At 38.7% G+C, this 22,062-nt stretch overlaps 1 protein-coding gene across 17 annotated transcripts in view; it reads left to right on the forward strand.

The window, feature by feature from the left end:
- The window catches only part of SEMA5A (semaphorin 5A), a 326,978-nt gene that overhangs the window by 7,585 nt on the left and 297,331 nt on the right, over positions 1 to 22,062 (forward strand). For 3 of the 17 annotated variants that reach the window (XM_065667646.1, XM_065667643.1, XM_065667649.1), the window contains one exon: positions 15,998 to 16,054. The exons of the other annotated variants lie outside the window; for them this stretch is intronic. The gene's annotated coding sequence lies outside the window, so the exon portion shown is untranslated. The remainder of the gene's footprint in view (positions 1 to 15,997; positions 16,055 to 22,062) is intronic. 17 annotated transcript variants of the gene reach the window in all.

Raw genomic sequence — 22,062 nt, forward strand, 5'->3', positions numbered from 1 at the left:
GAGAGTTGTGGAGTTTTTTGGTTTGGGTTTGGTTTTTGGTGTCTTTTTTTTTGTTTGTTTTCCTGCTACTCTCATCAAGCTTGACCTCTTTTATAAGTCCCAAATTGCTAACAATGCCAACACTGAAAATGTTGAAAATAGCATTTGAAGTGAGTGGAGCAGTTGACACCACTCGTGTTCCCACCTCTCTATGCGTGCTGACGCTTTCAAAGATTTATCTGTAGCCATAGATCAGCTCTAAAGAACTCAGTTACAGATGAAACCTGAGGAGTTAGAGATTTCTGTTTTTAACCAGCAACTTAAGTTTGCTTCTTGCCAAGCCAGGTGCTTGTCTCCCCTTACTGTTTTCTGCACTGAGGAAGTGTTGCTTTGTGGCATGTTTGAGAACCTTATTTTTCATTTTGGTTTATTTGGTGACTAAACCATTCTAAGCCTTGTAAGAAATTATATGTGTGTTGAATGTTCTTACTTCCATATAAAAGGTTATTTCCCACAAATCAATCTTCATGTGAAGAACAGTGTTTCAGTGAGTGGTTGTATTAATATCTATAGATAGTTGATAACTGGGTTGATCAATCTTAGGAAAAACTGTCTGTCTGATCTTGAATATTATTTATAGAATCATATAATAGTTTGGGTTGGAAGGGACATTCAAAGGTCATGTAGTCCAGCCCCCCTGCAATGAGCAGGCGTGTTGTCTTTTAGGTACTTCTAGTGCCACCCTGCATCCCAGACATTAAGAAGAGGAAAAAAAAACCCTTTGACTTGACAATAGAATCTGGGTTTACTTTTACCATTGCATATCTAGTCGTATAAGCATTATGCTTATGTGAACTGGAGTGTTTATGGAGTTTTACTCTTGTGACTGAGTCATAAGTATTTGAGTTAATAAGACTTAGCATTACATTGTTCAGGTTTACATGTCATACTGTGACTGAAAAGAGTTTGGAATTGCTCTTGTAGGCAGCTAACCAGGGAGGAAACAATGAGTAGACCTAACCAGTAATGTCTTCAGCCTTAGCATTGGCAACTGGTATGTAAACTATTAGTATCTTCTGAAATGTTGTCGTCATTTAGCTTCTTTTTGCAGCAGTAGCTCCCAAGATATTCTCACCGTTTTAACAGCATTTAGGCTGATAGCTATACTCCTTATCCCTTGGTCCCGGGAGCTTATCACCAGAGGAAGCTGCTGCATCAGTTTCTGGTGGTAGACCTGGCCATTCAAAAATGAATGAAAATAAAAGCATCCTTTCCCCAAGGCATCTAGAGATGGAATCTCTGTTCACACAAAGTCCATACTTGTTTGTCTTGTGTGATCGCTCCCAGTGCACTCCACTATAGCTAAGCATGTGAAGTCGAGGATGCAGTCACTCTGTGCAGAATCATCAAAACAGTGAGGTTTCTGGTGTCCTAGCCGGTGTGGCATGAAGCAAGCTGGAAACGCTAGCTGCCTTCCTCTAGCTTTCCTGTTGAATGGAAGCTGCCTGTGTCCTGCAGGTGATGTGTTTGGTTTGTTCAAGGTTCTAAAACGTCAAAGAAAGATAAAGTATAACAAATCTGTATAGTAAAAATAGAGTGTTGATAGATATGTTAGTAATGTGTGACAAATGCATTATAATTAAATGTAGGTTATTATAGACAAAACTCATTTGAGCAATAACTTCTACGTAGGAATTGTTGGGTGGGACCCAATGACCAAAATCATTCTAGTTAGGTGACTGGATCATAGTAATGCTCCCTCCTGACAGTAAACAAGTGTAATTTAAAAGCTGTATACTAATTATAAAGTGTATCTGTGACACTTTTAATTTCTTAAAGAACTGCTTGCTAGCAACATTTATAGATGTTTTCTGGTTTACTATATGCATGGTCAAAATGAACCTTACCTTCCAGTTCATACATATATATGTGTGTGTGTGTGTGTATACAGGGATGCATGTATGTGTACATGCTTTTTTCTCTATGTATGTACACACACGCATTCACACACACATTTTTCCAATATATTCCAGTTTGTTCAACATTGGTACTTGCTGGAACATGTGCTCCCTTTGTTTAGTTAAAATGCTGCTGTGGCTTCCCAGACAAGCAAAATGATAGTGGAAGGACAGAGGCCTTTCTACTGGGAAGAACATACCAGCTTCAGTCTACTGGTTAGTGTACAAGATTGTGCCAAAAGACAAAGTGAGTTGAAATAGAGATCAGGACACTGTTTTGATAGTTGATGGTTTTATTTTGAGCTCTGAAGAGCTCATCTCTTTGATGAGCAAAGAAATGTTGGCGTCAAATATTGATTGTATAATATCTAAAATTCATAGACTTCTTAACTTTATTCTGGCAAGCTGGACTGTGAGGGAGAATGAAGCAACCTTTGCTTGGGAGTGGAAAAAAATGAATAAAAGTAATTTAAATGAGTCCTTCATGATGACTACAGTGGGGTCTTTTAAAGGCAGAGCTCATGATGTGATTCGAGTGGATTCAGAAGATACAATTGAATCAGTAGAATTTAGGTAAATTATGAAGTTAACTTAATTTAGGTGGACCAGAAACAGTGACAAGCTAATTGGACTACAGTAATAAAAATGTACATGGAAGTTTGAGTCTTTAATATATTTTTCTGAAAGCTGATGAACACTTTGTAGGTGCAAGTGTTTCTTTGTAGTTTGCCTCTGGTTTGATTACCATATTGCCATGCACTCTTGATACAGGCTGTGATTAAATCTGTGTAAGGTATAAGTACAGTTGTTATGTTTTAACTTCTACATCAGTTAGGTTATTTCCCATTCGATTACCTCTAACTGCAGCTGTAACCCCCAAAGTGGGATCGATAGGTCTTGAAGTGTTATTTGAGATAACGTACAATCTATGTTGCTTTTGTAGGGTTCTCAAATGAAGGTTAGATTTCTTAATGCAAATGAAGGGGGGTGGGATATTGAGGATTGACATTAGCACTGCTTCATGGTCTAAAAAGTTTTGGAAATAATTCTTCTACAGGGTTTGTTATCTACCTTTTAGTACAGCAATAATAGTAAAATGAGCTCTTTATGCTCTGTGTATGTTTTAAAGCAAAAGAAAAAATAACATCACAATATCCCTTGATTTATTTTTTAGTAATTTGACTTAATTCTGCTAGAGCTCTCATAGGCCTTAAGCATCATCCTGCATAAATCGGGCCAAGGTATTCCTGCGTTCTGTTAATAATAAACGTATTAATGAGCAAATGATTCTCGAGATTCTCAAGTGTTTCTTTGGTGCATATAAATAAAAAGGTGTGAATGTCGGGGCTCGTGTGGTTTGCTGATCCTTCTCTGACTAATCCATCAAGGATGAGAACCTGTTGTGAATTTTATATCTAGTAAGTCAGCAAGCCATGTGCAGACTCAGCCTTCTCTTAGCCATCAGAAGCTGTGCCAGGTGTCATGTTACCTCTGTAACATCTAGGACGTGCAGGTCACCCATTGTGTTGTGGTAGCCCAGACTGAGCGTATTGCAGTTGCTGGACTCTGGACAGGCAGGGGTGCTCAGGTTGGCAGGAGCCTGCTGACACCCCTGTGGCTCTATTTCTTGCCCTGCTGCTTTGTGTCCCGAAGCTCAGTACAGAGAAGGGCACCTGCTGTTGTTTGGGTTGGTGGTATTATTGTTGTTGTTATTACTATTATTATTATTTTTAATGCCTCATTTATGGAGTAAAGGTGAGATAAACAGCAGGCAAGAGGGGAGGAACGCCTGGTAGAAACAAGAGATGGGAGAGGATGTTTTGGATGAGTGGGAATGGAAAGCTTTAAAGGAAACCAGAGCCTGTGTGTTGGAGAACAGTGTGCTAGGAGCTAGTAGACTGGATATGGGCAATTGCAAAAATGTGAAACCCTTTTTTCCATCTTCTCTCCACCACTACACACTCAGCACCCTACTCGGGGTCACAGCGTTGCCCTCTTCTCTTTGCCTTGGCTGTTCGTAGGCTCTGACTCCTTTTGGACTAGGTCAAGAAACAAGGTTCTAGCTAACCGTATCCGCTGCTGCTGTGCTACTCTTCTTAAGTACGTGGAGGTATGCAATTAGCTAATGAAATGCTTAACGTAAGAGTTTCTCGCATATGAAACTGCATGAAACTTGATGGCCATGTTAATGTAAATAATAGCCAGGCAGAAGGAGTTGCTATATATTATGAATTACAGAAACTGAATCTTACTTTGGAAAACTGGGTCAGGATAATTGAAACAGTGTCACCAGTTCTGAGGGTGGATTCTGTTCTCACTTGCATGTTGAAGGTTTGTGGATCTGTATTGCTTTCTGCTGTTCTTCAGGTATGAACTTTCCATGCAGCTTGTTCGTTATTTGCTTTCTGTTTGTGCTGCTGTGAATTATGGTGTGTATTGCAGTAGAACTCCACTATGGATGATGTGATACTATGGATGTGTTATGGAGATTAACAAATTTTAATTTTTCAAACTTATAAAGTGCACACTGAGTACATGCTTTAATTTGTGGGAAGGCTTTGCTTATCCCTTTTGAGTTCCAGAAGTAAGTGTGAAATGACAACAGCCTCTTTTTAACTCTTGGAGATCTTTGGTTCAGTGTTGTTACTTCGTAACCCAGAATCAGACTCTTTACTCTCCACCTTTTATTATTCTGTTTTCTTAGGGAGGGGGGAGCAGTGGTTTTACTGAAGCGATCAAAAAGTTAATCTTCTCAGTTGTCTTGGAACCTGTGATCAGCGGAAGTCCTATGAAGCATTATGGTTCAGTTTGGTGTGAGAGCACAGTTCAAATAGGTTGGGATAGCATGGTGGACTTCTGCCAAGTTCCATTAATTATGGTGAATATGGAATAAAAAATCTTTGCTGAAGTTTTCTGTAATACAAGCTGTACTTGGAGATTTCAATATATGTATTGAATATATATATTGATATATAATTTTGATGAAGCTTCTTTATTCCGCTGTCAGCACATTCAGACCTTTTTTCCCCCTATGTCTTTAAATATCTTCTTGAAAATCTTTCAAAGGTAGCTGTATTAACTTAACATACTGCAGATGTCAGTAACTGTGAGGAATAAGTTACAATGACTTGTAGTGTGGTGTCAAAAATATCATTAGGAGGCTTAGAACAAAGGGAGCAATTAATGAACAGTCTTCATGATGAACAAATGTCAGAGGCTCCTCCAGGGCTTAGCTGCTTCTGTGCCATATTCATTAATTGCTCTTTCAAACAAAGTTGGTGGTGATGACTATGCTGAATTAAGCATACCTGAGAAAATCTGCAAAAACAGATCAAATATATTAGAATGAAAAATTTGCATTTAATTTAATAAATAAAGACTTTTGCCCTCTCAGGGGGGGTTTATGCTTCATGTACTGTGTCTGGCTGACATTTCCCCCTAATTATTGGCATTGTCTTCATGGGAGATTTTGGCAGAAGACAGATGTTATCGTTTGCTTCAGGATGCATGCCAAAAACCATGCTCACATTTAAGTCTCTGTGATTAAAAATGTATTAAGATCTGTCATAGTGGAACACACCTCTTGGAACAGTCTCAGTCTGCCTGTTGAAATGTGGCAGGTAAAGGAAGAAGTGGTAGAAAAGTGGAAGTCTTAAACCTTAATTGCTAAAGCTCATTCCAAGCTTGCTGACTCTGTACCTTGGTTAAAAATATCTCCTTGGAAAAACTGGACAGCAACTCTGTAGTATAAACCTTTACATAAAACTCAATTGTGCATTGTCCTGAGTGACTTACAGGTCTAAATTGAAACTTGATTAGTGGTGGTCCCTAGCATCCTTGTTCTTATGTGATATGCAGTAATACATTTATCAGCATATTTGTTACATTTTTGGTTCTATTTTGCCACTCAGTAAGACAGAGGCAGATGTGGTTAGTGTAGTATAGACCCCTGGAAGAGTCTAACTAGAAGCTGAAGGCTATTTCTGTATGATTTTTCTGTGCATTGAGCTGAAAGTTGCAATAATAGATGTAAAATGCTGTTATTTTAAGTTTTGATGAGACAGATTTTGGGGGGAGGAAGGAAGACTAACATACACCCCATCTGACCTCTGCTTGTTATAATGTTTCCAGATAATTATTTCGTATTTATTCTTAAGTTCTGTTATGTAAAGTCAGAGTATGAAGAAGAGTTTTGTGGAAGGGCTTTGTAGTAGTCTGCATTTTTGAGCCAAGTGGTAACTGGAAGCTTTAATAGCCTTACAGTACTACTTCAGAAGTGGAGATATGCCATTGGATGGATGTGTCAGAACTCAGTAAAAATAGCATATCCTACAATGGGCATTCATCCAGAATCTATAATTAGTATAAACCTTGTATCCTGGATATGATACTGCAGGTGATCACAGGCACTATATTGTATTCAGTACCCTCTCTTATTCTAGCAGGTCTTAAAATATTTATTTTAAACATTTTATGGTTTTATACAAGGCTGTCTTACCATTATTACTGTTGTTTTTTGTATGACATCAACATGTGCAGTGTGTTTCATAGATATTAAAGTCTTAGCCAGAGAAGTCTAACATGGTCCTTCATGAATGGAAGTTGGTGGCACAATTCCAGCTGACTTCATCTGGGAGTATAAGTAGATCCAGGCTTATTTTTGATCACATGTATAAACACACATTAAGTTGCTGGGAGAGTGATTCATTTCACATCATATTATTTTACTTGTAGCATTCCAATAGCTCTTGGCCAAATAAGCTTGAAGAAAAGTGCTATACCCTGTATTAGGGGAGTGTAAAGCTGGAGGAAAAGCAGAAATAAGTATTATGATTTGATTAATTGCTTGAATATTTATGCAAATTACAGTAGGTTCTAACTAATTGTGTATGAAAAGTGTGCGTTGACTTTTTCTTTCCATTATCCTGTGCCGTCTTCTGCCCCTTTCTGGAAAAATAGAGGGACATTGTAGAGGGGATTTTAAGGACTGTTGGCAGGAGGTCTCTTTAAACCCCACTGGAATAAACCCTGTAGAAATGAGATAGGATTTTCTTATGACTTACTTATTGAGCATAGGTGTTAGTCCTTGTTTGTTTTCAAAATGGTAACAACAGCATGTGTTTCTTTCTCTTTCTTACTCTCAATATATACATCTGTGTATGTGGAAGGGGATGTAAGAGAGACAACAGCACTTTGTGTTTATGTAAATAACGTCTTAGAGGACAAACAACTATGGAAAAAAAAAAAAGAATGTTGCCTTTATTTGTTATATTTCAACTACATATGACCATATATTTAAAAAATTCGAAGAGTATATATATGTATTTAAGTTTCTGGTGTTGGTTTTTTTGTGGGTTTTTTTTTTTTAGGTTATCACTAAGAAGACTGACTTCTGGCTATTAAATATTTTTTAAGTAAGGCAAGAGCTACAGTAAAAGAGAAAGTTATTCACTTGTACAAAAGTGTGAATCAACAGGTACAGTGGGTAAGGCAGAAGCATAATTTGTCCAAAAATTCATGGCAGAGGCTTTTTCTAATTATATGCCATAGCAGGCTTCAAAATAGTGATGGGATCTGAGTGGCACTTGTGCTTTGAAAGCTGACGGGGTGTGTGGGGGGGAACCACATATAAAATGTGTAATAACGGTATTTTTCAGTGATTGCATTTTTTTCTTTTCTTCACTCTCCTGACATTACAAGGCAGTTTTCCAGAAGGTGGGCCTTCAGGATGGTGTTCTGTTTTCTCCTTTCTGTGCCTTCATAAAGCAGCCATTAGGGAAGTAGAAGGCATTTGAATTGGAATGTTGGCCAGCAACTCTATGGTAGCCTACCCTTTCCACCACATGCTAAATGGATAATCTAGCAAGAGCAACTCTGCTGGTTCCTCTTCATCTATGAAATACTAAGTTTCAAATACTTCATGTCTTTATGGAAATTGACGTTTAGCTCAGTAAACCTAAGCTGGGTGGCCTAAGCAAGTTGGGGGTTTTATTTCAGTTATAAGTCTTTGCTGTTGTGGGAACACTAAATAAGTAACTGTTTTCAGGAAGAAAGGTAGGCTTTTGCCTACCAAAATTAATCTGACCCTAAAATGCCTGTGGTATGTTATGGTGCCACAAGGATCTTGGTTTCTTACTGACATTTTGGAGGGGCAGACGTTACAGCCATACTGCCATGGGAATGAATGGCGTTACGGTAGCATCAGTCACAATGAAACTTAGTGCATTAGCTTGAAGCAGGAATCATAGAATAGTTTGGGTTCTGCAGATCTGGTTTACTTTCCAAGGGAAATTTATGTGTGCATTTTTCTTGTTCTTCCCCTGCAGGGAAGCAGAAAATGCAAAGCACCAAAAAGAACCTTCTAAGAAAATATATAGCACAGAATGAATTTTGGGAAGGCTGAATACTGTGTTTTGGGATCTAGTGAAGTTACAGTTATTATCTTAGCATGATACCTATTATAATGGCATATAAATAAAGAAATAACATGTAATAGATTAAGAAAATACAGGCCTATGATGCCTTTCTCATGTCGAGGGGAGAAATTCATTTATACATGCTGTTTGCAAAACCTTTTGTAAAGGAGTTCAGGCTGCTTCCGTGGAAGGTGCTATATAGGTAAATAGCTCAATTATACTGAAATTCAGTGAACTTATTTTTTCTTTTTCTAAGGAAGCACATGGGAGCTACTGATACCCTGATAAAGAAAAAATCCTGCTGATGTTCTAGAGGTTATCGGAGCAGCAACATAAACAGTTGAAAAACACATTTGCAATAGGAATTTGTGTAAGAGCTTTGGTTTCCCCAGTCTTGATTTTTTAGAAAAGTTCTCATTGTTTTCTGAGACTTGTTAAACAAACAAACAAAAACCAAACAACAAACAAAACGCAAAACAACCCAGCAATGACAAAACCCCTCAAAACCAACATCACCTCCCGCCCCCAAGATGACCAATTTAATGCCTATTTCAAATACCACGGTAGTGCTGACCTGGCTGGAGGGCTCTCAAAGGCAGAGCTTGTTTCTGGATGCTCTCCATCCCCCTGTCCCTCAGCCCCTGTGCGTTGCAGTAAAAGAACCCAACACGAGTGAAGTGTTCTTGATTCATCTATGTGAACAAGCCACATTAGTGGCTCATCTAAAAGAGATGGTTCATCTCTTTTTATAAAAAGAATTTAAACTTCACAGAAATAAATTATTCCTGCATTGTTGTTAGTTTTAGCACTAACTTTAGATATGGGGAAAATCCTCTATTTTACTTGTTTAGGTGACAACTGGAGCCTCGCATGAGAAGTAGAAAACATGACTAGTTCTTTACGATGTGACATTTTAGGACAGATTGACTAACAGCTTGAATGACATTTGAAAATGCAAGATGTTGTAAGAACTCACTGCCTTAGCTATATGTAAACACTGCTAGGAGAAAAGTAAGCTTTTATTTAAAAAAGAAGAAAAGTAGGGGGGAGAAGAGCAAGCAATTTTCTTGTATGATTAACACCAGGACTATCTTCAGTAAACTCCATATCTTTCTGCTTTTATAATTTCAGGGTTGTTATTGACTGGGCAGTCGGGTGCTTTCTTTCTTTATCTGATGCCTTACTGAGATTTTTGCAGTCTCCTGACTGTTAGAAAGCTAAAATTGGAATTTCAGCTATCAGACAGAAATCATTAACAGCATTTATTGACTTCTAAACACTCTTCTGTTATCTTGATGCTGTCAGATCACCCTTATCCAATTTCCTCAAAACATAATTGAAAACAATGAAATTTCTCAACTTTTGTGGACGTGTGACATACTGGAGAAGATTTTTATCCGAGAAAACATAATTCCAGATGAAGCTGTAAGAAGCTGCATCTGCTAGCAGTTAAGAACAGCTTTAACAAAGAAATCTCAACTAAAAAGGCTGTGTGCCTGTTCGACTTTGTCCTTTGCATTAAAACAGGAGGCATCTTGCAGAGGTCAAATGAGAAATTTGTAATGGAAGTGGCACAGAAATCCATTAACATTGACTTCAGATATTTAGATTTGAGTATCTGTAACTTCATTGGATAGTGAAGTTCAGGTTTTATGGTAACAGTTAATGCTCTGGTTTTGATTGTTGAAATTTGCTTTATGTATGAAACTCCTTCAAAGAGTAGTTGCTCAATGGCCAACTGCTTCAAGGGAGGAAGTGAGTAAGGAATTAACTGCAGCTTTAAAATAGTGGTCCTGTATATCGAAGAGCACTTTCCATAAGTAGTAATATCCTGTCAACTAAGAAATGAAAAAAGGGTTAAGAGAAGGATTCTTTTAATAGAGCAGAAAGTAGGAAACAAAGCTTAAAAGCTAGAAAGGATGCATACTGTAAAACTCTTTGTAACACATTAGAAAGTCAAAATAATTTTCTTATATTTTACTTTGCATTTGGAACCAAAGCAGCATACAGATAAGTCTTGCTGGAAATGTAAGATTATTTTTCCTGAGAAACTTCCAAGTTTTTTTTTGCATATTAAATACAGCAAGGGAGTTGGTAAATTGTTAGATTAGAGACTTAGAAATAAGTTAAAAAAATACTTGGAGGGTTACAGTTAGTTTATATTGACTTCTGTCTGGGTATGGTAAGTTCTCCCATGATTCAGAGTACATGATGTGAAAACTGAGAGTGGTGACAAAAATTGCATTTTCATGCTGTATAGCAATATCAGTTGGAGCAAATCTTTGGCCTTTTTGGTATGGATTAAATCTGTCCTGAGGATGACATGGCTGGAGCCTTCTTCTCACCCCACCTTTAATTTAGTTGTTAATACACAAGATAAAACACTACCCATATTTGCTTTTTGTCATCTTTTTGTGCTTTTGGCCTCATAGACTGTCCCTTATCAGTAAATTTACCAGACAATAACATCTTCTGCTTGAAAGTCCTGTACCACCAGGCAGTGGAAGGTTAAAATGCTCATCAATCCGTGTATGTGAGTTGTATTATTTGTGTTGAACTGGAATCTGTATTTATTACTGTACTTTCTGCTTGCTGATTGTGTTGTGCTGACAAAGTAAAATAATCATCTCTGCCATCTGTTGTGTTTTGTTGAATGTAAGCAGGTTTTGCTAAGTGTCTATCAGGTTACAGTGCTGTGGGTATGTGTAGAGTAGATGCTAAAAGTTTGTGTGAGAAGGATAAAAGGAAGGTCAAGATGAGTGGTCAGGAAGTAGCAGGGTGTTAGGAGATGAGTTTGGAGTGAGTTCAGAGCAAAGAGGCTGATCAGAATGTGTGGGAAACAGATATGTTGTTCTCAATTGTAAGATGCGGAAGGCTGGTGTTGTCAGGACGAATGTGATGAAAAATTAGACTCGAGTAACTGTCTGAAGGTTTGAAAGCAATCTTTGGTGCATTGTGAAATAGGTGGCTGGTGACATTTTCTAAATCCAAGGTTGGCATGTTATTAGCTCTGCTTTACATGAGGAGTTCTAATTAATTTTTTTTTTAGTTTCTGTACTCTCTGATAGCGACAACAGTAGATAGTGTTAAGACTATGGGATACACGGGGAAGGTGATACAGACGTGCTGCAAATGGCACCTGAGGCACTGCAGAGGGACAGTCTGTCAGCCAGTGCTGCAGCCAGCCTCCAGGCTACCCAGCTTATGGGGACCAGGAGCCTACATGAGACATCACAGCGAGCTGGCAATGCTAGCTCGGTAGATAGCTCTCCAGCACGGTCCTGTTGCATCACTTTAAAAGGAATTAAAATGACCATCGGGTCATGACCAGAGTGGTATTCCCTCCAGTGCTCCTCAGGCAGTGGTTTGCTGTTAGCTTTGCTGAAGCACTTCTCTGATTAGGAACCACCTGACTTCTGTCCGTGACTTCTGTCTCTGTCTCTGTCGCTGAATGTGTGCCAAACACACAGGTAGCCATATATGGGCTCACAGGTATTGTGAATTCAGATTTTCTACTGGAAGAACACCGAACTCAATTATGGTGCACCTGACATTTAAATAAAGAAACAAAATGCCTTGATAATTCAACTCACTGTATTCACACTCATCATTTTGGCTGTGCAAGACAAGGAAGGAGAATTTGTCCCAAGTGCAGCCTGACACCAGACCGCAGAAGGCGTTCTTGAGGGATGCTGAACTTGCACCTTGCAGAAATCCTGGTTGGGAGGGGTAGAGTGCTGTTTGGTTTTGAGCAGTAAATTTGCAACTGCTTGCTGAGACTTTTGCCTGACGACTGTAGTGGCTGCTGTCCTCTGAGATGTCCAGAATCATGCTTGCTGTACCATGGGGATTAGAAAATATTAATTTTGTTACACATGAAAATTTCTAATGAAAGTCCCTAATGAAAGGTTGACCATTTTCTGCCACTGTTAACTTCTTCACTTTTTGCAAATGTAATTGCTGCTATGATTACAGAGTGCCAAATTGAATTTGGGGACATATGCAATATTCTTTTACCACTAGTCTAGTCAAATAATTTTTAATGAGACAAAGAGCTAGTTGAGCACCCAAATTGCTTTGTTTACTTCAGTAGCTTAACTGCATTAAAATCAAAGAGCTTGCATGGGCAGGGGGTAATCTTTGTCATTTGGTTTGCCATTAATCACCCCCTTGACTGAGAACAACAGTTTTCAAAAGTGACTTGTAGATGATTGAATAACTTTGCTCTCTACACCATTAATGGTTCCCAGCAGGCTGCTAGTGTGCAATCACAAACATCTGTGTGTTTGAAACTTTCCACTTCCCCAAACAGAGACATATTTTACCAAGAAAAAAAAAAAAGAAAAGAAATAAAAAGAATTAGTTTTTGCATGAGTGGCCTTTTGGAAAAAGGGCTAACTGGAAACATTTCTGCTTTAACTCTTGTATGTGCTATATCATCTGAATTTATCTTTAGATCTTTATGCTCTAATGGCATTAGAAGAAGTTTGGGGTTTTCTTTTAATTTGTTTTCATTGTTTTGGCTCCATGGGATCTTTTTGACATTTGATATCCAGTAGTGAAAGAAAATGTATTCTGCTTGCCAAATAACTCATGGGAGTTTGTGTTTCAACGGTGCGTTTAAAGTAAGTGTAGCCGTTTGCCTGTAGACACTGCACAGTGTGCGTTACTTATTCAAAGCTGATGGTTCCCGCTCTTTTGGAAACCAGCTGAACAGAACAGAGAACAAAAATTGCTTCTCCAGGCAACCCTACTGCTTCTAAGTTGGCCTTTTAGATAGCAAAAGAGCACTGGACAGTGACTACACTTCCCCTCTGTAGTCTGTGTTTCCCAGAGGGCTTCGGTTCCTCACCATGCTCCAGGTGGGTACTGTGTATTTGTTGTCACTGTCACAAAATAACTGAGTGTAGGTTGGTTGTGACTGGTGGAGATCATCTGGTCATCCACCCATCTTCAAACCATATTTGTTTGCATTTAGCCTCTTTCAGCTCATTTTATGGAGTATTTCAACTTCAGAAACTTTGTACTCTTGAGGACTTTCAGTATTTGTCCTACGTATTCTGTAGAAAATTAATCAATGACTGATGTTGTGAAAGTGTGAGATAGTGCTGTTTCACAATTCACTTCTCACTGTTCTTGTAGTGAAAAAAACCTCAGCTAAGAGGACCTGGTAGGTATGAAAAAAGAAAGAAAAAACTCACCCCGAAACCCAAAGAAAGGAAGATTGCATCCTTAATTGATCTAAGATAATTGGTTCTGTACCAAACACACATTTGTTGTTATCTATGGGCAAGGATATGACAGGTTTAATCAGTTTCATGAAGCAGTCAAAATTTACTGTGTAATTTAAAGGTGGAAGGTTTACATCAGTTAATCAAATTTGTACTGAGCTAAGGTAAAGATATTCTTGAATTAGAAGTCTAACAATTAACAAAAAAGAAGGTGAGATGAATTGCGTGCGTTCTCTTATAGCTATGCAGAATGGGACTCTCAGGTAAGTACCTGTTCCTCCAGAATATGTTAAAAAAAAATTGGTGTATAGTGGGAGAAAAAGATATCTAAAATTTCTGTTAAATACTTCTTTTATGAAGCTAACTACGATCTTGAGACTGGGCTTCTTTTCTTATTTCACCATTCTTACTGGGGGTGGGAAATGTTGCATGGATTCAGGGTTCCCACTTTGCTATTAAGTGGGGAGAGGAATTTTTCATGCTGTCTCACAAAGCTTGTCCACCTACTTAGATGAGACACCTCTTAGTCTTTAATTTGCCACCTAAGAGGTCTCGTGTCCCTTAAACACCTCCTAATCAGTTCTTTGTGAGGTTCTAATCTGTTTAGCTTCTGTGGCCCATAGTTTAAATTTAAGGAAATCTACTCATCCCTGGTGTCTTGGAAGGAGCACGCAGAGGGAGATGCCCAATTCTGAGCAGAACACATGAGTTCTGACCTCTTCAAATGTATTCTGGCTTGTCATCTGAACTGGTCATTCCTATTGTTGGTAAGGAAATGGTGGAAAAATTGTAGCCAGCAGAGGGATCATGCTGCGCCCTTCCCCCCCCCCCGCTAACTGCCTATGTTTCATCTGTGCATGTGTTGTACTACCTGTTTCATTTTCTTTAGATGCACAAACTTATTTTGTGACTAAAAGCAAATCCACACTAAAACAGAGGTGTTGCATGTGTAAATTCTTCCTTGCAAAATTCCTGTAGGCAGAGGATTTTGATTAGTAATAGTAAGGTGGCAAGGTTGCTTGCAAAATGCTTGAGCCAAAAGTGGATTTTATGTTTGGCCATGGTGATGGTCCTGATCCTGTTAAATGCCGCCACTACCCAAACTATTTGTATATGTATATAATTGTAATAAGCAAGATGGGTTGTTTGTTTTTTTCTTTTGTGTGGAAAGACCAGGAAAATGAGATTTCATCCCATCTGGGGAGAATTGATAACGAGGATCATTAGCTACTGGCAGTGGTCCTGGAACATAAACTGCAGGCGCTATTAAAAGAATGAGTCTGTAGATGAAACCTCTCTTTAGCTTGAGCACCCAGTAGAGCATCATGCAGACAGAACATAAATAATATTTAAGTTCTAGAATGCTTTTCCTTGTAAAACAAGGAAATGAAGAGATCTTATTTTCCTATGTGATTTTTTTCTTTTTTTTTTCTGCTTCCTCTAGCTTGTAGGTAGTATCAGATTATTGAGATGCAAATAGTTTTGTTGTGAATTTATCTCTAAGATTCGTAGTTTCATTTCTTGTTTTTTTTTAATATTGATGATGGGAACTTGGTTGCTTACCTGTTCTTGTCCTCTTTGCTGTCACTGTCAATACTTTTGCCCAGTTCTGCAGGTGGATTCAGTGATACAAAGCTGGGCTCCAACTGCTGGTGATTTCTGTAGGCAATCAGCAAATGGTGATGCCTACTAATCATAACAAATGGAGGCTAGATGGTAGACAGGCAGCTTTGGGTACTGCATTCACTCTTCCCTTGCACACATACAGTTGCTATTTTATGTCAGCTCTGAGCTTTGTCTGGTGACACTGTTAATGACATCTTCTGAACAACTGTGCTCTTGGGCAGTGAGTAGGTTTCACGAAGCCAGCCCCAGCACGTCCTGCAGTTGCATGGTGTGCTCCAGCTATATCTCCTGCAGTGTCTTGCCTCTGTAGGGGTGAGACCTTGTGGCTCAGCTGTGGGGAAACCATTGGGATCGCCACAGGAATGGGAGACTGCAGTAGGTGAAATATGCTCTACTTGGATCTACAGATTCAGTCTGGTAGGTGCTCTCTTGTGGAGCTTGATAACTGAAGCTGAACAAAGCCAAGCAGCCTTTGCAAGAAGTAATAAAAATAAGCAAACATGTACATTTCTGTTCCTAGATATCTTCATTAACCTAATGGTTTTGAACTGAAGCTGGAATTTACTAAACTATCAGCCTCCTTTGTTTATACTTGGCTTCTCTTCTGAGTTATGGAGTCTCACCCTCTCTCATGCTTTCAGCAAATTTGGTTTAGGATTTTTTTCCATCTTCTAGTTGGTAATCAAAAAGCATTACCCTAGGTTGTGCTTTTGACCAAGTTTCATTTACATCTACCTTTATAGACACCAAGTATTAACTACAACATTTTTTTCTCCTATTTTTGTAGAGAATTTTCGAGCTGAAAACTGGACTCCCAGAGAGCGTGGGGAAAAAAATAGCATAAGTGAGTAAAACCAAGTATTAAAAAAAAAAAAATCCCCCCAACTCATACTTTAACTAGCTGTTAAACATTCCTAAGTATCTATAGATTGAGGTGTTATGTTCTGTGGCAACGTGCTTACAGTGTTCCCAACCCTTTGTCTTTCCTTTTTTTTCTGGGTTAGGTGTGGCAGCAAAAGGTGTTTGCAGTCTTGCACCCTGGCCCATGGTATGAAAGTGGCCTGACTTCAGCTGAATTCTGCATGATAGTGGTATTTTTAAAACAGTAGCTTTTTGTTGATACAGGAGCCAGCTTCAGATAAAGCAAAGTGCTGGGAGGAACACTTTGTTCTGGAAATAGTCCTCTTGAGGTACTAATTGAGGATTACGATACCAGTTAGTGATTTTTAAGAATAATGGTTTAGTAAGATTTGCCTTGTAATAAAACACAGTCAACTGTGTGAGATAAAGACAGTAAAATCGACTTTGCATTTATCTGGAAATGACAAAATAATTTTCTTTTTGTATACTTATCCACTGCTATTATATTTGCTCTGAGTACTTTTGATCTTATTTTGAAATACCTGCATATGCAGTTAGTATCTGAAGGGGACCTATAGTATCTGAAGGGGGCCTATAGGGATGCTGGGGAGGGACTATTCATTAGGGACTGCAGTGGCAGGACAAAGGGTAACGGGTTCAAACTTAAACAGGGGAAGTTTAGATTGGATATAAGGAGGAAATTCTTTCCTGTTAGGGTGGTGAGGCACTGGAATCGGTTGCCCAGGGAGGTTGTGAGTGCTCCATCACTGGTGGTGTTCAAGGCCAGGTTGGACGAAGCCTTGTGTGGGATGGTTTAGTGTGAGGTGTCCCTGCCCATGGCAGGGGGGTTGGAAGTAGATGATCTGAAGGTCCTTTCCAACCCTAACTATTCTATGATTCTATGATTTTCTGGATTCCATTGGGGTTATTGTGTGCATTACATTTATAATACAGCTCTGAAGAGTGTAGGTGTTCTTAAACTATTACACAACTATTTTATGCTTTCATATTCAGATGTGAATTTTTAGTGCTTGAGTATCAAATACTGTTATTTGTATTTAAAGGAAAGTATATGGCTGGTCAATAAATTAAGGAACTATGAAAGTTTTAGATGGTTTGAGTTCACATGTTTTATAAATATAACTGGTTATTTTTATATGAAAAAATATACTTCTGTTTACTTAGGGGGAAAAAGAGTCTTCTAATCAAAACTGCAATTAAATAAATTATTTAGCAAACTGGGCAGACTTATTTTGCTATAGGTCAGTTATGTGTGAAGCTACAACACTTTAAAGTACAACTTTGCTAGGTATATTAGTGTAAAATATCACTAGGGATGTCTCCAGTGTTAACTTCACCCTTACTTGGACAAAAGTCTTAGCTGCAAACTATTCAGTAATAACAGTGGGCTTTGTTTTTTTTCTTTTTGGTGGTATGATTGGCACAAAAATCTCAAATATTCAACAGGGAACAATAAAATTGTTCTGAAACCTAGATATTCTGCTATATTAAATTTAAAACCTAACTTTCAGTGTCATGTTAAGTGTGGGAAGGTCCTTCTCGCAGCACACATGGGTGTTTAGGGTCATCTGGCCTGCCTGCAGTGTGAGCCAACAATGCAGAGGTATCTGCGCTTATGATGCAAGATCTTGTATGGATGAGCTTGGTGCTGCAGACACCATCAGTCAAGTGTTGTGTAGCAAAGGGACTGGTGATAGAAGTCCTTCTCCATCCAGACCTTGAATCCTTGCATTTGGGCTTACGCATGGAGATATCAATGTGTTTCCTGGCAGAAGTGACTCTTTCTGTCAATGCTGTAAACGTTTTTTGTTTTCAGTTATGTAAATTGTGTGTGAGCTGCAGAACAAGTTCAGCTGTGGTGTAGAAATGGAAAAATTAGAGGGAGATAAATATTTTCTGCTCTCGTAAAGAACGGGTGGTGGAAATGACACACCTAGCTATTTTGTGCTTCTCAGATTTGTGCTGTTATCATCTGGTTTGCATTAGAAACTGGAAATGATACTAGTAAAAGAAGTAAATAGGAGAAACTAGCATCAAAGCTAACTACTTGCCCATATTTTAAGGTAGAGATGAAAAGTCTGCTGACCTTTTTCATGCTTGCAAGCATAGTTACAGCTTGAATAGTATCCTTATAGAAAACAGATTTTCAGCCTTGGCATACTTGGGATTGTGGAAGATAGGCTTGCAGAATAAAAACAACATGCTCAAGCATTTTTTTTATTTTTTTTTTTTTTCAGTTTCTGAAAGAATATACAATGGTTATTTCTTAATTTCAAGTCTTTGGAATAAATCAGATAAAGCAGTCAGTTGAAAAACTCACTCTTCTGCCCTGACTAATGGGTTGTTGTCTGCTTTTCATATTCAGCTGTATACAAAGGGAGATGTTGAAAAAAGCTTTGAAGGGTGCTGTTCCTTATTTCTGAGTGGGCTAGAAAAAGAGTATTGCTCAGCTTCAAGCCTTGGCCACCATCTCTTTCAGCATGTATGGAAATATTGCCTGGCTTCAGGGAACAGGAATGTGAAATCTGTGAGATGAAGGTTACTCTTTAACAAGAGTAGTCTTGGTTTGTGCACGTATTATATTTTGATTGTAAGGTCTTTGTTTGCAAAGTACAGAATGTAATTTGTTGCTAAACAAATTATAAGCTAATGTAGGATTTATTTTTTTTCCTCCAACAAGGCATGTATGGTGCTCTTATTTATTTAGATATCAAATACCATCTGCGTTCTTTATTATAATACTGCAGTTTTAGCAATTAGTGCTACATTGCTAAAGCTGCACCACATATGTTAGTAATTTCTTTACTAGCTGGTATTGATCTCTTGTTCCATGCTGTTGGTTCTGAAATTTGGGGCTTTGCTGCTTACCTCTAAATTACTGATCATTCATATTCAGCCATGAAATATGTTTTGGCTTGTTTTGATACTAAATAGATGTAAACTTAGAGTATTTTAAACCCTGCACTGCTATGTGTATTGATTGCTTGATTATTTAAATACAACACAACTTACCTGCGATAGTGCAACTCGTTCAAATACAATGTCTCCTGCACTCTTTTCTCTGGGAGTTGCCTTCTCTTGAATAACTACTGTGGATTCACACTTTGCAATCCTTATGCAAATAACTTCTGTATGAATTGGTTTATTTTGCAGTCGGAGTCCATTGGTTGCTGGACTTAACTGAGAGAGAGTGAATTTAGCTCCTTGAACAAGAGGATGTCTGATAGATTAGCCACCTCTGACCAAGAAAGAAGTGATACTGAGTATGGAGAGTGGCCATCATCTCTATTTTACTCTGACTTGACTATAAAGTCAGTTGGAACTATTTCTATTGGTGTAATTTAGCCTCTTTACAAATTCTTTGAGCTGGTTACAGAAGTAGCGAAGATGACTGCAGTATCTGAATTGTTCACTCCCACTACTGTAACACTGAAGATGAGGGTGTTCTCAGAAATACCCTGTTTTCGTGTTAACACTCCCCGTGTGTGTGTGTCCCTCCAACGCGCACAACAAAACAAAATGCAACCCCAACCCTTTTTATAATCATAAGCATAGAGCTATCAATTCTTCCTTGGTGTCCTTTTGTGCATCTTGTTACTGTGTTCTGAATGTGCCTACACAATACTTATAGGCAGGAGTAAGCTTGTTCTGTTTGTGGTTCAAGCTAGCTGGCTGGAAGCCAGCTCCCATCTGAAAGCAATGTAACTTCTCAGTTCAGAGCAGTGCCAGACTGAAGTTAACACAACTCTCCTGTGTCTACATGTCTTATTTTTTTCCTGTGGGTTTGTTGAAAAGCTTGGAGACCGTGAGGCATAAGCCATTCTATAAAAGTTAGCGTAGCTATGCTCTTTGTCACATACGTCTTCTGTTTTTTTGTCAAGCAGTGAATTGAGGTTCTTGGTTAGAAATTTAAAGGCTGTTCACTTTTTCTCCTCTAACTACATGCCCAAGCCAATTTGCTGTTTAGACCTTTTAACAACATTTAAAGCTTTTTTTTTTTTTGTGTGTGTGTGTGTTCAATTGCTGTTTTTGTTACTATAGTACTTCAAAAATGGGGTATGGAAGAAAACCAAAGTCAGGAATCAGCAAATTAGAATACTTGTAGATAACTTTAAAAATGGAAAATCTAGCCCAGAGGTTTTATATCTGCATCGTGATAGTTTAATTCACATCCTATTTGCAAGCTAGGCACCCAGAATGCAAGGAAGGTGCCTGCAGGAAGTTAGCACAAATGACTTCTTAATCACAGCCAAGTGAAGAGAGAGTGCTGCCCCCAAGGTTTGGCTGGAAACCTCAACTGCATCGTACTCTCCTCTATAACCCTCAGTGTTACCAAAGGGAGAACCTACTTGGACAAGACCTCCCCCTCCACCAGCTTCTCCAGCTGTAGAGAAGTGTGGAACAGAAGCACGGCTGAACATGTGAGATGCTGGAAAAGGACAGAGCAGCAGCAACAGGCTGGTGAGTGACTGGAAGCAGCTTCCAGCACTGGCTGATGAGCATGAGCACGTAATGCAGCCAGGTTGAAGTGTCAGGTGACAGGCCAGTTGTGGCTGATAACAAGGAGCAGAAGCAGGAATTTGAAGTACTTGTCATCAGCTTGAGCTCTGTAAGGGTCACTGTTGAAACATGTTTTCTTCTGAAAGAAAATTTAGGGTCTCTTGACTGGCTGAACTACTTCCATGTTTATTGCAAAGTAACACTTGCTGCAGGAACTTAATTGGTAGTAGGCAATCAAATTCCTTTGACCTGTCAAATGGGATAGCAAAAGAAGCTAAAGTGACATTTCTTACACTTTATTTTTTTTTCCATCCCTCTCTAGTGAAGTAATGATATTCTTAAGGATAAAAACAGAATTCATTTTTACTGACGACACTCTCTCTCTGCTGGTTTCAGGAGCTTGGAAGTAATCTTTATCAGAAATTAAAGGTCAACCCTTTTGAAAGAAGGGGTGATGAAGTCATGAGGGTGTAGGTATTAATCAGACTTGCTTGCTATCAAGCAGATTCTATGTTCCCTGGATGACTGGAAACCCTGGCTGCTGCTTCGTGATTTAGAAAAGCTAGCATTTACAACTATAGAGGAGAGAAGCTGCTTTTTTCTCCTCTAGAGATGCCTCTAGATAGCTGTGGTAACTTCTGTCTGTTAGCTGGGGCTGAAAACCACAGATTAATGGGCAGTGTTCTCTGTAGCTGGGAAATCTGATCCAAGTTTCAAGATTGAAGTGTGACCTGCTCTTTTTTTAGCACCAGACCTTTGCTTCAATATTTGTAGAAATTTGGCTGGAGGGCTTGACTTCTTCAGTCATTAAAATGTAGGCTTTTAGCAGTTGCTCCAAAGCCTGGTAACAGTTTAGTTTTTAATGTCTATTTTGGTGGTTTTTTTTTTTTTACCTTCTTCTACATGTGCAAGCCTGTGATTTACACCCCCTGCTCTCCTGCCCTGGGTGGCACTGTCAGGACCTACACTGCTCCGGCATGTGAATGGCTTGGCAGGTGTGATCGCAGTGCCTAGACCATGTCTTTTCATTCAGCAAGTCTCTTGTCTGTCAAAAATGGTGTTGGCCGTGAGTTTCACTATATAAAAATATTTTTGGGGGGATGGTTGACTACAACCTTAGTACATTGGATTTTGAAGGGTGTATTTTATTGTTGTTATTATATATTTCAAAGAAATCTTTACCTGAGATAAGAGGTTGGTATCTAATTATTCTTTGAATTGGTTACCTAAATTTAACTGTTCGATTACTTGAGCCTCTTTTTTTCTGTTGCTGTGGAAAGAGGAACAGAGCTGATGCAGGATCAGCCTCTTGCTTATTTTTGGTTTATAACTGTGTGCATGAGAACCTGAGGGAGTTTCAGGTTTAGCAGTTTGTTCTGCGTGGTTGCAAGGTCTGGTGTTCACCATGATAATGATATGTAGAACTTCCTCCTGCTCTTCGCATTGAGGAAGATGATGAGCTATGGGTTT

Source organism: Lathamus discolor, chromosome 2 (assembly GCF_037157495.1).
Source record: "Lathamus discolor isolate bLatDis1 chromosome 2, bLatDis1.hap1, whole genome shotgun sequence".
Classification (NCBI taxonomy): domain Eukaryota; kingdom Metazoa; phylum Chordata; class Aves; order Psittaciformes; family Psittacidae; genus Lathamus; species Lathamus discolor.